This window comes from Haliotis cracherodii, unplaced genomic scaffold (genome assembly GCF_022045235.1).
Source record: "Haliotis cracherodii isolate W230 unplaced genomic scaffold, xgHalCrac1.p SCAF_16, whole genome shotgun sequence".
Taxonomy (NCBI): Eukaryota; Metazoa; Mollusca; class Gastropoda; order Lepetellida; family Haliotidae; genus Haliotis; species Haliotis cracherodii.
The window spans coordinates 5,804,495-5,818,967 of NW_027266271.1; the positions used below are offsets into that span (position 1 = coordinate 5,804,495).

Consider the following 14,473-nt stretch of genomic DNA (forward strand, 5'->3'; position numbering starts at 1 on the left):
TATAAGCAGAATGCAAACCCAATGACACTTGCACAGACCAATCCTACGTAGTACTACGACTACTGCACCTTGTGTTAAAGTATGTCAGGTCAGTGTACAGACAAAAATGCCACATTGTAACTTTCCAAGCTTTAACGAGTGAGTGAGTATGGTTTTACGCCACTTTTAGCAATATTCTAGCAATATCACTGCGGGGAACACCAGAAATGGGCTTCACACATTGCACCCATACTGGGAATCGAACCCAGGTCTTCAGCGTGATGAGCGAACGCTTGAACCATTAGACTACCCAACCGCCCCCAATAATTGATGAAGGTGTCACATGAAATATTAACCTACATCAAGATAGTGGTAAATTGCTTAGATACAACTCTGAAATGGTTTGCACAAAGATACACAGAGGTTCATAATCCCACAGTTGTATTTGGGTAAATTCTGTCTGTAGATACAATCCTGAAACTGTTCATACAAGACACACATGGGTATCTCAATGACCAATAAATAAGGAATTGATGTGTCTGATATAGAGAACACTGAATCAGGCATTGAAGCCAAATGCCATCAGATCATCAATTTACCCTAGAGTAGTCATTCTTCTATAATTCGCGAGGCAGATATTTAAGGGCTATAGACAAACAGTTCTGTGAGATACAGCACTTGGAGTAAGAAACCAATCACCTGGATGATGCCAAACTGACACAGCTCGCCAGAAGCAACACCCTGCCACAATGACCCTGTTGTGGCAAGAATCTGGCAACATAGCCTCTGCATAGTTTCATCAGAAATCACAAGCTATTTTCTCCCTGTTTATCAGAGACTTATCCCTCTTATCCTGATGTGGCAGTGGCATACCTTTCCTCGATACCACCTGTTTGACACTATACTCTTTCCCACCACATCCCCCTTAGAGACCAAACAGGTACCTTCTGGGTGCAAACTGCATCCTTCTGGGTGCAAAATTGCATCCTTCTGGTGAGAGTGCCAAAAAATGGTCTAAGTTATAAGTTATCAGGCTAAAAGTTATCATGCCATCTACATATATCCGAAGACGAGGAACCCTTTGATCACTAACTGGATCCTTGCCCTCAATGTATAGTAGATGGTGTTTGAAGTCCCCCAATGTACAAAGTCTCTCTAATACTTGGATAACAGAGTGGCCCTAGAACCAGCCTGTGTTCAATGTTTGGCGACCAATTGAGTTCAATGCTGAAACCACCTGCACCTTCACCTCAGAAACACAGCAATGATCTGCTTCAACTCACATTGACATCAACCTGGCTCCAGTTCTGAATATGACATCAGGGTGTTCAGAAGATAAATCTATGCACACATACAACAGCTGCATTTGACCGACGCTACTGTTGTTCATGCACACAATAGCATGATGCATGTACAATATCTGCACCAATGCAGTGGGATTTGTCCCAGCACTAGCTGTGTTCATGCATGTTCTCTATGAAGCTACTGTTCGTGTTCCCTCTATGAACAGTGACCAAGACACTGTACACAGATCTCCACTATCGTACATCATTATACAGACATTGCATCATGTCATGGAAAATGTAACATGCATCACTGTAAATGTTCACACAACAGATGAATTAACAATTCATGACTTTTCCTGGGCTGCTCTGTTAAACTGCAGTGTCTATACAAGCCACTTGGAATACTGCTGTACAATAGAATTCTGGATCCAATACTCTTCTAACTGTAACACTTCCATACAATTTCTCCAATAAGAATTATTGATCATGCAATTATTATTTCTAAAGCAATTGTTTTTAAAATAATGTAAATAGAATTCATATCATATGTATAAGATTAACATTGGTATATATGTTGCCTGCAATATGTACTATTTTACTGATTTCAGGATAAATTTAATTCATAATTTCAATATAAGATGTACAAATGTATTTAATTTATTTCACATCAGAAAATCTGGAAGCATTCAGCTGTTGTCCAGAAATGTCTTGGAGCAGAGCAAGTGTTGTAGTGGACAGTGGTCACAGCTTGGCCGTGAGGGATATCGACACATGTGTCAGGTATGATTCAACATCAGTACAAATCATGTAGACATCTTGAATCCTTATGAGATGGATGACTGTATTACTCATACCCGACTGTACCACTACATCTCTTAGTCACTTAACACTGTCCCCAGTGATACCACATGCACCTACACATAGCAACATTCATTCACACACTGCCATGGGTAAATAGTCAAACAACAGAGCCATGTGTAAGTTATATTTATAGCAGCCTTTGTCAGTGTGCGTATTCTGCTAACAGGTTTCTACAGTCACACATTCACAAGAATTTACCTGCAAAGTGCAGCGCTCGCCTGATTGCTCCAAAATCCTGAATATATTCTCCTCACAAAGTGAAAATATTATCCAAAGCCTTGTGAGCCCATATTGTGAGTATTTTCAGTCAAGTAATGGTGTCTGTGTTGGGCAAGCTCTCTCCTCCTCATATTCCTCCATGGTGCCTCTCATGAGTAGGACCCAGTTGCCCAGCCGACCATGAATTAACAGTAACCAGCCTTCTGAAGGCTCCACACGCTGCCTTCCTGCCTGCCTGCCTTTCCTGCTTGCCTGTCTGTTGGGCCTGCGTGCCTGCCTGCTCGGGGAGGCTGCACAGCCGAGACAAAGCACGTGCTTGCCGTGAGCTATTCGTGCTGCTGCTGCTGCTGCTGCTGCATGCGCCGGTATTGATGGAACAGTTAACAATGTCTCTGTGTGGAACTACTCCACTTTTTTCTTTCTTTACGTCACATGGCTGCCTCTGAATGGGAAAGTACCTTTGCCTTGCACATGGGTTTCTAGTAACCATGGTGATGCAATGATTGACACATGCTCATCAACGTTAATGATTATGATGATAATTGAATGTATGACTGCCTGACTTACTGGATCTCCAGTCAGCCATCAGAGAGGTATCAACAATAGGCGATGCTAGTATTAATAGGCCACCTCTTAATGACCAACCTCAACATGCTATTTTTAGCTGGATTCAAAACAGTTTTTTAATCCATTTCTGCACCATGATTGACTGGTAATTGCACATGTTGAAATGAAATAAATATCACTTAATGAGAGCTGCTGAGAAAAATTATGTTCAAAATGATATAATTGATTTCTTGCAGAGGGAATCCTTTCAAAAAGACCAAGGAGTCTTTCTAAAAGCATTGATCTCCTGAAATTGACATCTGTTTGAGCATTTGGACGAGCACATGTTTGATATTGTAGGACTGTCATCAATCTTGGCACATCAATCAGAGGCATTGCTAATAGCTGGCTCCATGCTTGCTGTACACACAAGACAGGCTCCCTGTGATCTAATCACGTACACTGCATAGGAAATCTACACCCATCAGCCAATACATCAGTGGCACTATCACTGGAGATCCCAAGGTCAGGGAGAAATCTTTGGCCTCAATTAACTAATAGAGCATGAAATAGGAAACACCTGCCAGGTAGAATTTTAATAAGCATGACTCATTATTTGGTTGTTACGTGTTAGTTATTCTAATTAACGTGAACGATGGTATAATTATCATTGATTGACTCACATGGATTGAAACAGAACAACTATTGATCTCGATATCACATTCAAACATATCAATTATGCCCAAACTCTAGTCACAGTCACCAAACTCTCCACTAACTAATAACGCTAGATTAAGAGATTCAGTGCATAACTACTGATAACAGGCATTGTTGGATATTTCTAAAAGACAAATGTTTCACAAATTACAAAATAGGCAAATCAGTTGGGTTGCCAACTTACTACAGGTATGGCTACTTTATAGGTTATTTCTTTCACAAATGAATTATAGATTATATTTGTACAGCTAAATGTCATGGCATATTCAGATTTGAACAATTTTACACAAAACCGATGCCACAAAAGTGTTTTTCATTGGTGCTAATGAAGCCCTCTAGCTCTGACTAGCCTAATAATCCGGTGGTTGGGTATTGATATCACTAGTAGATGACAAGAAACAGTGCTACATCCCCTTTTTTACTGGCTGTAATTGCTGGCTTGTCTGCCTGATGGTGACTGACTGCGACCACGTTCATTTCACATGTTAATTTGGCCTGTGACCAGCATTCAGTTCATTAGCACACAAAAAAGGATGACCAGCACAGGGTGCTCACACTCCCCACCAAACAACATCTGTTGTGTGCCTGGTGGAACAGCTCCACCCCTTGTGGACACCATGGAATCATCTGCAACTGAGAATGGTACAGTTCATGGTGGAATGCCAGGGGTGTGAAGCAATAAAACTGGCTAAGGAAGATTAAGAATTTATTGGAAATCTCACCATAAAGCATTGTGTCATATTGATTGTGTCAGACCCCAACACAACCTTCCTGTCATCACTAAATCAAGTCTGATTGTGTTCACAGAAACAGATCATCACCATTTCACAAGAAAATATTTCATTGTGGGATTAGAAATTTGCTTTTTCATGTGTCTTTTACAGTTCATGTCAATTCATCACATCATTGGCAGACATATAGCTGTGGCTCTGTACCTCAACTGAATATTACCTTAAACTTGTCTCCACCAGTGGAATTCTGGTATTCTTAAATAATTGAATTCTTAAATATCTAAAGTGACATGACACATACATGCCTTAAAAGTCCCAAACCTCAAGAGAACATGGCACAAGTTTCTACCATATAGTCTTCATCCAATAACATATGCAGTAGAATTACATCTCACTGCACATATGAAATTCCAAAGTCTCAAGGGAACAAACAATCCAAGTCCTTAAAAGGAACATACCCTAGTTTACAGAATATCCACACACTCACTTGTCAAGGATCACACTCACACCTAGGATAGGGCAAGTGATGGGCAAGTAGGACATATTTAGTGTGGCGAACATGATGGCTATGGATCAATCTATGTTCAACTTCTGTGATTTTACAGAGGCTGTTTTAATATGCACAAAATTACAGTTCATAAACTTGATCTGAGAGGAGATGCACTAATCTCTTAAGATGCAGTGTTCAACATCGTCAGATGCAGAGATGAACATCCTTACATGTGGAGCTGAATATCCTCACATGTGGAGCTGAACATCCTTACATGTGAAGCTGAAAATCCTTACATGCAGAGTTGAACATCCTTACATGTGGATCTGAACATCCTTACATGTGGAGCTGAACATCCTTACATCTTGAGCTGAACATCCTTACATGTGAAGCTGAACATCCTTACATGCAGAGCTGAACATCCTTACATGTGGAGCTGAACATCCTTACATGCAGAGCTGAACATCCTTACATGTAGAGGTGAACATCCTTACATGCAGAGCTGAACATCCTTACATGTGGAGCTGAACATCCTTACACGCAGAGCTGAACATCCTTACATGCAGAGCTGAACATCCTTACATGCAGAGCTGAACATCTTCACATGTGGAGCTGAACATCCTTACATGCAGAGCTGAACATTTTTACATGTAGAGCTGAACATTCTTACATGCAGAGCTGATCATCCTTACATGCAGAGCTGAACATCCTTACATGCAGAGCTGAACATCCTTATATGTGGAACTGAACATCCTCACATGTGGAGCTGAACATCCTTACATGCAGAGCTGAACATCCTTACATGAAGGGCTGAACATCCTCACATGTGGAGCTGAACATCCTTACATGCAGAGCTGAACATCCTTACATGTGGAGCTGAACATCCTTACATGTGGAGCTGAACATCCTTACATGTGGAGCTGAACATCCTTACATGCAGAGCTGAACATCCTTATATGTTGAGCTGAACATCCTTACATGTGGAGCTGAACATCCTTACATGTTGAGCTGAACATCCTCACATGTGGAGCTGAACATCCTTACATGTGGAGCTGAACATCCTTCCATGTGGAGCTGAACATCCTTACATGCAGAGCTGAACATCCTCACATGCAGAGCTGAACATCCTTACATGCACAGCTGAACATCCTTACATGCAGAGCTGAACATCCTTATATGTTGAGCTGAACATCCTTACATGTTGAGCTGAACATCCTTACATGTTGAGATGAACATCCTTACATGTGGAGCTGAACATCCTTACATGTGGAGCTGAACATCCTTACATGTGGAGCTGAACATCCTTCCATGTGGAGCTGAACATCCTTCCATGTGGAGCTGAACATCCTTACATGTGGAGCTGAACATCCTTCCATGTGGAGCTGAACATCCTTCCATGTGGAGCTGAACATCTTCACATGTGGAGCTGAACATCCTTACATGCAGAGCTGAATATCCTCACATGTGGAGCTGAACATCCTCACATGTGGAGCTGAACATTCTTACATGCAGAGCTGAACATTTTTACATGTAGAGCTGAACATTCTTACATGCAGAGCTGATCATCCTCACATGTGGAGCTGAACATCCTTACATGCAGAGCTGAACATCCTTACATGTGGAGCTGAACATCCTTACATGTGGAGCTGAACATCCTTACATGCAGAGCTGAACATCCTTACATGCAGAGCTGAACATCCTTATATGTTGAGCTGAACATCCTTATATGTGGAGCTGAACATCCTTACATGTTGAGCTGAACATCCTCACATGTGGAGCTGAAAATCCTTACATGTGGAGCTGAACATCCTTGCATGTGGAGCTGAACATCCTTCCATGTGGAGCTGAACATCCTTACATGCAGAGCTGAACATCCTCACATGCACAGCTGAACATCCTTACATGCAGAGCTGAACATCCTTACATTTGTGAGCGGACCATCCTTACATGTGGAGCTGAACATCCTTACATGCAGAGCTGAACATCCTTACATGCAGAGCAGAACATCCTTACATGTGGAGCTGAACATCCTTACATGCAGAGCTGAACATCCTTACATGCAGAGCAGAACATCCTTACATGTGGAGCTGAACATCCTTACATGCAGAGCTGACCATCCTCACATGTGGAGCTGAACATCCTTACATGCAGAGCTGAACATCCTTACATGCAGAGCTGAACATCCTTACATTTGTGAGCGGACCATCCTTACATGTGGAGCTGAACATCTTTACATGCAGGGCTGAACATCCTTACATGCAGAGCTGAACATCCTTACATGCAGAGCTGAACATCCTTACATGTGGAGCTGAACATCCTTACATGCAGAGCTGAACATCCTTACATGCAGAGCTGAACATCCTTACATGCAGAGCTGAACATCCTTACATTTGTGAGCGGACCATCCTTACATGTGGAGCTGAACATCCTTACATGCAGAGCTGAACATCCTTACATGCAGAGCAGAACATCCTTACATGTGGAGCTGAACATCCTTACATGCAGAGCTTAACATCCTTACATGCAGAGCAGAACATCCTTACATGTGGAGCTGAACATCCTTACATGCAGAGCTGACCATCCTCACATGTGGAGCTGAACATCCTTACATGCAGAGCTGAACATCCTTACATGCAGAGCTGAACATCCATACATTTGTGAGCGGACCATCCTTACATGTGGAGCTGAACATCTTTACATGCAGAGCAGAACATCCTTACATGTGGCGCTGAACATCCTTACATGTGGAGCTGACCATCCTCACATGTGGAGCTGAACATCCTTACATGCAGAGCTGAACATCCTTACATGCAGAGCTGAACATCCTCACATGTGGAGCTGAACATCCTTACACGTGGAGCTGAACATCCTTACACATGGAGCTGAACATCCTTACATGTGGAGCTGACCATCCTCACATGTGAAGCTGAACATCCTTACATGCAGAGCTGAACATCCTCACATGCAGAGCTGAACATCCTTACATGCAGAGATGAACATCCTTACACGTGGAGCTGAACATCCTTACACGTGGAGCTGAACATCCTTACATGTGGAGCTGAACATCCTTACATGCAGAGCTCAATTTCCTCAGATGCAGTGTTCAACATCCTATGATTCTGAGCTAATGTCTTCAGAAGCAGAGCTCAATGTTCAAGCAGGTGAAGATAATGCTTGGACTACAATCTCAACCAACAATCTATGAAAAAAATACAATCTTTTAATAAATCTACAGAAAATGTAGGTTGTACATGAGACAAGGGTACTGGCAGTTACCCGGAGAACAACATCCCAAGTTGTGGAAATGAACTAATTGCAGCTGACTACATGATTGGGGAGCTTGGAGTTTCAAAGCTCGAATCAGTCATTGGCACCAATTTTCAAGTCAAGAGTCAAAGGCATTTTGAGATGACACAGGAATTAACACATCTCCTGCGAGAGGGGGATCCTGTGATGTTTCCAGATAAAATTACAGCTACTTTACACAGGCCATTAGAGTTAAATGATGAAACACACAGTTGCAGATAGAGCTTGTTATGCACATGACAGATGTATTTCATCACATCAGATTTTAACAAAGTGGATCAAGATACTCTGCAGAACAAAAATCCACAAGAAGATAGTCAAATTATATTCCTCAAAACTGTTTTTATCTGTATCAATGAATGGAAATGTATTTGAGCTCAGAGTCTCCTCCTGATCAGATAAGACATTCTCAGGAGACATCCGTCCTCTCACTACACTCACTGACAACACCAATGTTGATTTTGGGAAATAATTTGTCACTTTGAAGAAAGTAACAACAAAAGTGTAATCAACAAAAAAGCTAAGATATTGATGTAGCTTATTGCTGGTGTCAGATGAGACAACTGGTCAGTTCCATCCAGTGATTTGTTTAACACCAGTCAGCATTATTCCAGCCATATCATACCAGCTTGTAAAAATCAAATCTTGACAAGACAAAACAGTCATTAATATTATGATCAATGTCCATCTGTGTACGTTGACAGGTGTGAAACAATGTTACTGAGTCAGACCACATGATCCACTTAGTGGCCTCTCTGGTTATTTCATAGGTTACTGAGGACCTGGAATCCATCATGAGGACCATTATCAGAGTAAGTCAGTAAATAACTGTACTGTGCATCAGCTTACCTCATCCTAGGTTAAAATCGTGTAATTTGTACTGTTACAAACTAGTGGTGGACAAAAGCATTCACTGACCCCCAGTCAGGGTCCATGGAAAACACAGCTGGTCATACCCTGTGACCATTGTGTCCACTCAATGCCCAATTGACCCCTACAACAACCAGACCTTGTTCCCTCTATGCCCCCAGGGTATAATGGTTTGACAGCTTGTGAACTGATTATCTACCAAATCTCTACTACATGGATGATGCAGCTTGTTCACCTAAACCAAGACATACCACCATCAACACAACAATCTCATGTATATCTTTCTCAATGGTATGATTCTTGCTAGTTTATTCCCCTGAATACTTGTACCTGTATCCAGTTCATAGACCTGGCTACATACAACACCTCCATGTGTCCCCACCCAGCTCTGATGGCCTATCTGGCTCAATTGGAGAGGAAATTGACAAGTAATTGACGGTGTCTATTTCCCACATTGCATGAGATGTGCCCATTTCCCAGCAGTGCTTCTGTCCCTGGCCTGGCCTGAAGGGAACCCAGGGCAGATGCCCAGGGGCGGAGAAATACACAATTTGTTTAAGAGTGTGATTACAGTGAAATGTAGAAGACGTAACTGTCATCTTAATTACATAAACAAGCAGAGATTATGTCTTGGATTGAAACTGACACAAGTTTGTAATGTCCTCCATATGTCACAGGGATCCACTCCCTAGTTCTTCTCTTCTCTGAACAAATCCACGTCAATCTCCCGTCAAGAAATGTCATGGTAATAGAATATACAGCATCAGAATAATCTCTAGCCAATAACAATCACCATGACCATCTGTCCCAGTTTCGTAATTCCAAACAGACTAAAATGATCTTATTTCTGTCCACAGCATTTTCAATTAGATCTTTCCAAAAACAATTTCATGAGAATGTAATAAATATTATCAGGCACTCAATCACTTTGTGAATGTTGCATGTAAAGTGTATTGAAGTATCCATGGCCATGCATGATGACAGGACCACCCCTCCATATGTTGAAGTCCATGCTGGGTGTATCTCGTCAGGTCCTTGCTGTCATATCTCAGAGTTGAGCACCAACTCCTTCCATCATATTAGACCATTCTGCTTATCTCCATGGATCCAGATCAGTTGAATATTCCTGTGATGGCATCATGTTATCACTGTTTCCATGCATGATATTCATATTTGTCAAATGATATCAAAGCTTTCTATCTTTCTTAACCACTCTGTCATATTTAAATATTCTTTTAATTTTTCACAATAATAATTCTATCACTTAATATGATAACACTATATTTATCATTTTCTTCTGTTTAGAAGATCATGCATTAAAACGAGCGTCATAAAAGTTACTAAAATATAATCCCCAGACTGCTCTCTACTAATTAAATCCCAGACTAAATGTATCAGCTACATGTAGGAAAGATACACACTAATGACAAGTTAATTGTACATAATAAATGGCCATGTTGTTCCAAATTTCAAGGGCTGACATTCAAAGTAACGCACAGCTGCTTAAATCATGCATTATAATCAGTAAATTGCAGTTGTAATTTAGGGCCTCATTTGTGACATGAACACATCCTTGAACTTGAGTTGATTTGAGGTTTACGGAATCATCCCATGTTTTTAGAAATCCATTTTAATTAACATCTTCAGTGTCCGTGAATCTTTTCACTTTGATTCAAATTAAAAATCTAATTTGGGTAATTTCATTTTCAAGGAATATGTTTCTTCATGCAGAAAAGTATCAGAGAAAAAACTTGAAGAATGACTAACGTTTGTCTAAATCTAAAAAAAGAAAAAGAAATTCAGACAAATATCAGCTGGCACACACAATCTACCACTAAGCTTTGGCAAAACACAAGAAAAATAACAACAATTATTGAAGAACATGATTTGCTTTTAAAAACTTCTTTGGATGAAGTCCAATAAATATTATCAAAATGTAGTACAGGAGACACCATACAGAAGACTCCACACAGAAGACCTCACACAGAAGACTCCACACAGAAGACCATATCAGAAGACCCCATACAGAAGACCCCATACAGAGGACTCCATACAGAAGACCCCATACAGAAGACTCCATACAGAAGACACCATACAGAAGACACCACACAGAAGACTCCATACAGAAGACCACATACAGAAGACTCCATACAGAAAGCCTTATCAGAAGACCCCATACCGAAGACCCCACACAGAAAACCCCATACAGAAGACTCCATACAGAAGACTCCATACAGAAGACCCCATACAGAAGACCCCATACAGAAGACTCCATACAGAAGACACCATACAGAAGACCCCATACAGAAGACTCAATACAGAAGACATCATACAGAAGACTCCATACAGAAGACCCCATCAAAAGACCCCATACAGAAGATTCCATACAGAAGACCCCATACAGAAGACCCCATACAAAAGACCTTATCAGAAGACTCCATACAGAAGACCCCATACAGAAGACTCCATACAGAAGACCCCATACAGAAGACTCCACACAGAAGACCTTATCAGAAGACTTCACACACAAGACCTTATCAGAAGACTCAACACAGAAGACCTTATCAGGAGACCCCATACAGAAGACTCAACACAGAAGGCCTTATCAGAAGACTCCACACAGAAGACTCCATACAGAAGACCTTATCAGAAGACCCCATATGGAAGACCTTATCAGAAGACTCCACACAGAAGACCTTATCAGAAGACTCCATACAGAAGACCTTATCAGAAGACTCCACACAGAAGACCTTATCAGAAGACTCCATACAGAAGACCTTATCAGAAGATTCCGCACAGAAGACCTTATCAGAAGACTCCACACAGAAGACCTTATCAGAAGACTCCATACAGAAGATTTTATCAGTAGACGCTTGTTACAGGAGCTGGCCATCAAATGATCATCACTGCCCATGGCTGGAAGGGTGGGTGAGTGAAGGAGTGTGGGGTGGCGGTGGGAGGGAAGACAAGTCAAGCCCTGACAGCAGGAAGGTTACAACACAACTTGGCCACATATCCATTTATGTAAGCATCACAGAGGCATCCATATCTGCTAAACCCTCCTGTTTCTCTACATGCAGTTTAATTTTACTGTAGGTAATCTGTGTGGAGCCTGTAAATACAGATGACTCCACAGCAGCCTTCAGCAATACATGATATATACATGGATATTAGGAAAGACCAACCTGACGTTATATCAGGCACAGAATTTCTAAACCTTATTTGTCTGGAAAGACACAAAAGCATTCGTCATGTTCTTTCTCTATATACAGCAAAGTATGTGAGACACAGCATGCTCAAGGTGATCATGTCTTCTGGTGGAGCAGCATGTCTAGGGAAGCACACAGCAGTGACAGGGAACATTTCAAGCATACACCTGGCACGTTCTCCACCATTACCTGCTGAGTATCTTCTTCAGATATTAGTCCTAAAACTGCTGCAAATGCCTTATCACACTGTAAAGGCAAACATCCATTTGTTTTCCCAGTGAAAGCCTTTCAGACATCAACATCAAACCTGCCTCAATCAATAGTGAAGTGAGCGTTATAATTACCATCTAAAATCAACATACCGTTCTTGTTTCTTGCTCGTAACTGATGGCTGACTTTAATAAAAAAAATTAAATGCATTTGTGGTGTACACTTTCATGAAGCACCATCTCACTTCCAGCATTATCAATTTCTTACAGGAAGCACTTCACAATCAGGTGGTTTACAGTGGAAATCAAAATGAAGGCCAATTCTTTGTTAGTAAGTGAGGCCTAATCTACACCTTCATGACCAGTGGTGCCAGTAAGGTGAAACTTCCTCATTTCAAATTAAACATATTTTGTATTTCCCATTCACACAACAAAAAACATTCAGTTGCCAGTTCTGTAGCTCACCTGCAATATTGTGTTTGCCAAATACCTTACTGGCACGGATGAAGGGTGAGGTGAAATGTTTACAACATCAATTGAAGTCATAGCTTCCAGTCCTGAATCTAGTGCCCATCATCATGCAGCCCTGTGCATTTTCTCTCAAGAGGCTCCATGCACTGCCACAGAATATATCACAGTGTTTGCCATGTTTTATCGGTTCAACTTTCTATGTGATTGTGACTTTCACAGATGCATTATCAAATCAGAAGTGTGAGTGTGCACAAAATGTGTTGGGTTACAAACACAAACTCAATCATAACGGAGGAAAGTCAGGATTATGGCTGTCAAATAAGGGTCATCAAAGAAACGAGCTGGGATGAAATTGAGGACTGAGAATCTGGTGAATGTCAAAATGAAGGTGGCTGACTAGTATTGCAAGTTGGTGTAGGTCACAGCCCAGCATGTGACTCACAACCTCACAAGTCACAGCAAGTGGCCTCAAAGTCCGGGTTTTAGTCACTGCAGCTTGTACAGAAGCTGCAGCTACAAATCAAAGAAACTAGTTGACAATAAAATGTATGACTATATCTATAAACTTGTTAAGTAGTTATTAGAAAACCTGCTTCACCACTATACTGACACATGTCAAGGCATTGCTATTTGTATAGGTTAAGCTTACACATACTATTCATTTAAATACAATATAGGTCAGTGGAACATACATGTCATGATGGAGGTGAATGTGGCATTGTAAGGTGAAACATCCACCAATCAACAGACATACAAGTAGAACTAGCCATCTGAGCAGTGAAGCAAAATTAAAGTAAATCTGTCCTGATACAATTCAATGGCAACTGTTGTCATGGACCTGCTACAGACAGACTGATCCTGGGAGATATAACAAGTGAAATGAAGCAGATCAGTCACATCTGTGGGATGGAACTCGCTGTTTGGCAATAGATTACAGTGAAAAAGATGACTGGTGGAGCGTGCAAGTGCTGACACAGCTGACTGAGCAGCTGATTCCACACAACATCAGGTTGCTGCGGAAGACAATCACAAGACTCACATCAAACACCCCAACATCAGCAGCACTGCCGGCATCCAGAGTGGTGATCAGGGCACATAGTTTCACCTGGTCTCACAACTACAACACCCACTAAGCCTCATTTCATAAGTGCAGGAATCAAATCTGGTAACATTCAGGTTGGACAGAGCACAACAATCACTGACAATGAAAAACTGAAGTGATGACATAGTGATGGTTTTATGCAGCTTTTAGCAATATTCCAGCAATATCACAGCAGGGGACACCAGAAATGGGCTTCACACACTGTACCCATTTGAGGTATCAAACATATTGACACCTTGTGTACCAGATATATCAACAGGAAACATACTGACAACTTGTGTACCACTTACAATAGAAGACATAATGACACCTTGTGTACTCGACACCTTTTGTACCAGATGTCAATAGGAAACATACTGACACCTTGCGTACCGCTTATGTCAATTGGAAACATACTGACACCTAGTGAACTAGATATATCAACAGGAAACATACCGACAACTTGTGTAGCACTTACAATAGGAAACATACTGACAC

The 14,473-nt window shown here is 41.3% G+C and overlaps 1 protein-coding gene across 7 annotated transcripts in view; it reads right to left on the minus strand.

Moving 5' to 3' along the window:
• LOC139463750 (serine-rich adhesin for platelets-like) overlaps nucleotides 1–14,473 on the minus strand; it is a 167,603-nt gene that overhangs the window by 58,988 nt on the left and 94,142 nt on the right. Inside the window, exon 1 of one of the 7 annotated variants that reach the window (XM_071245022.1) lies at nucleotides 2,325–2,567. The exons of the other annotated variants lie outside the window; for them this stretch is intronic. The gene's annotated coding sequence lies outside the window, so the exon portion shown is untranslated. Of the gene's footprint in view, nucleotides 1–2,324; nucleotides 2,568–14,473 lie in introns of those variants that run through there. 7 annotated transcript variants of the gene reach the window in all.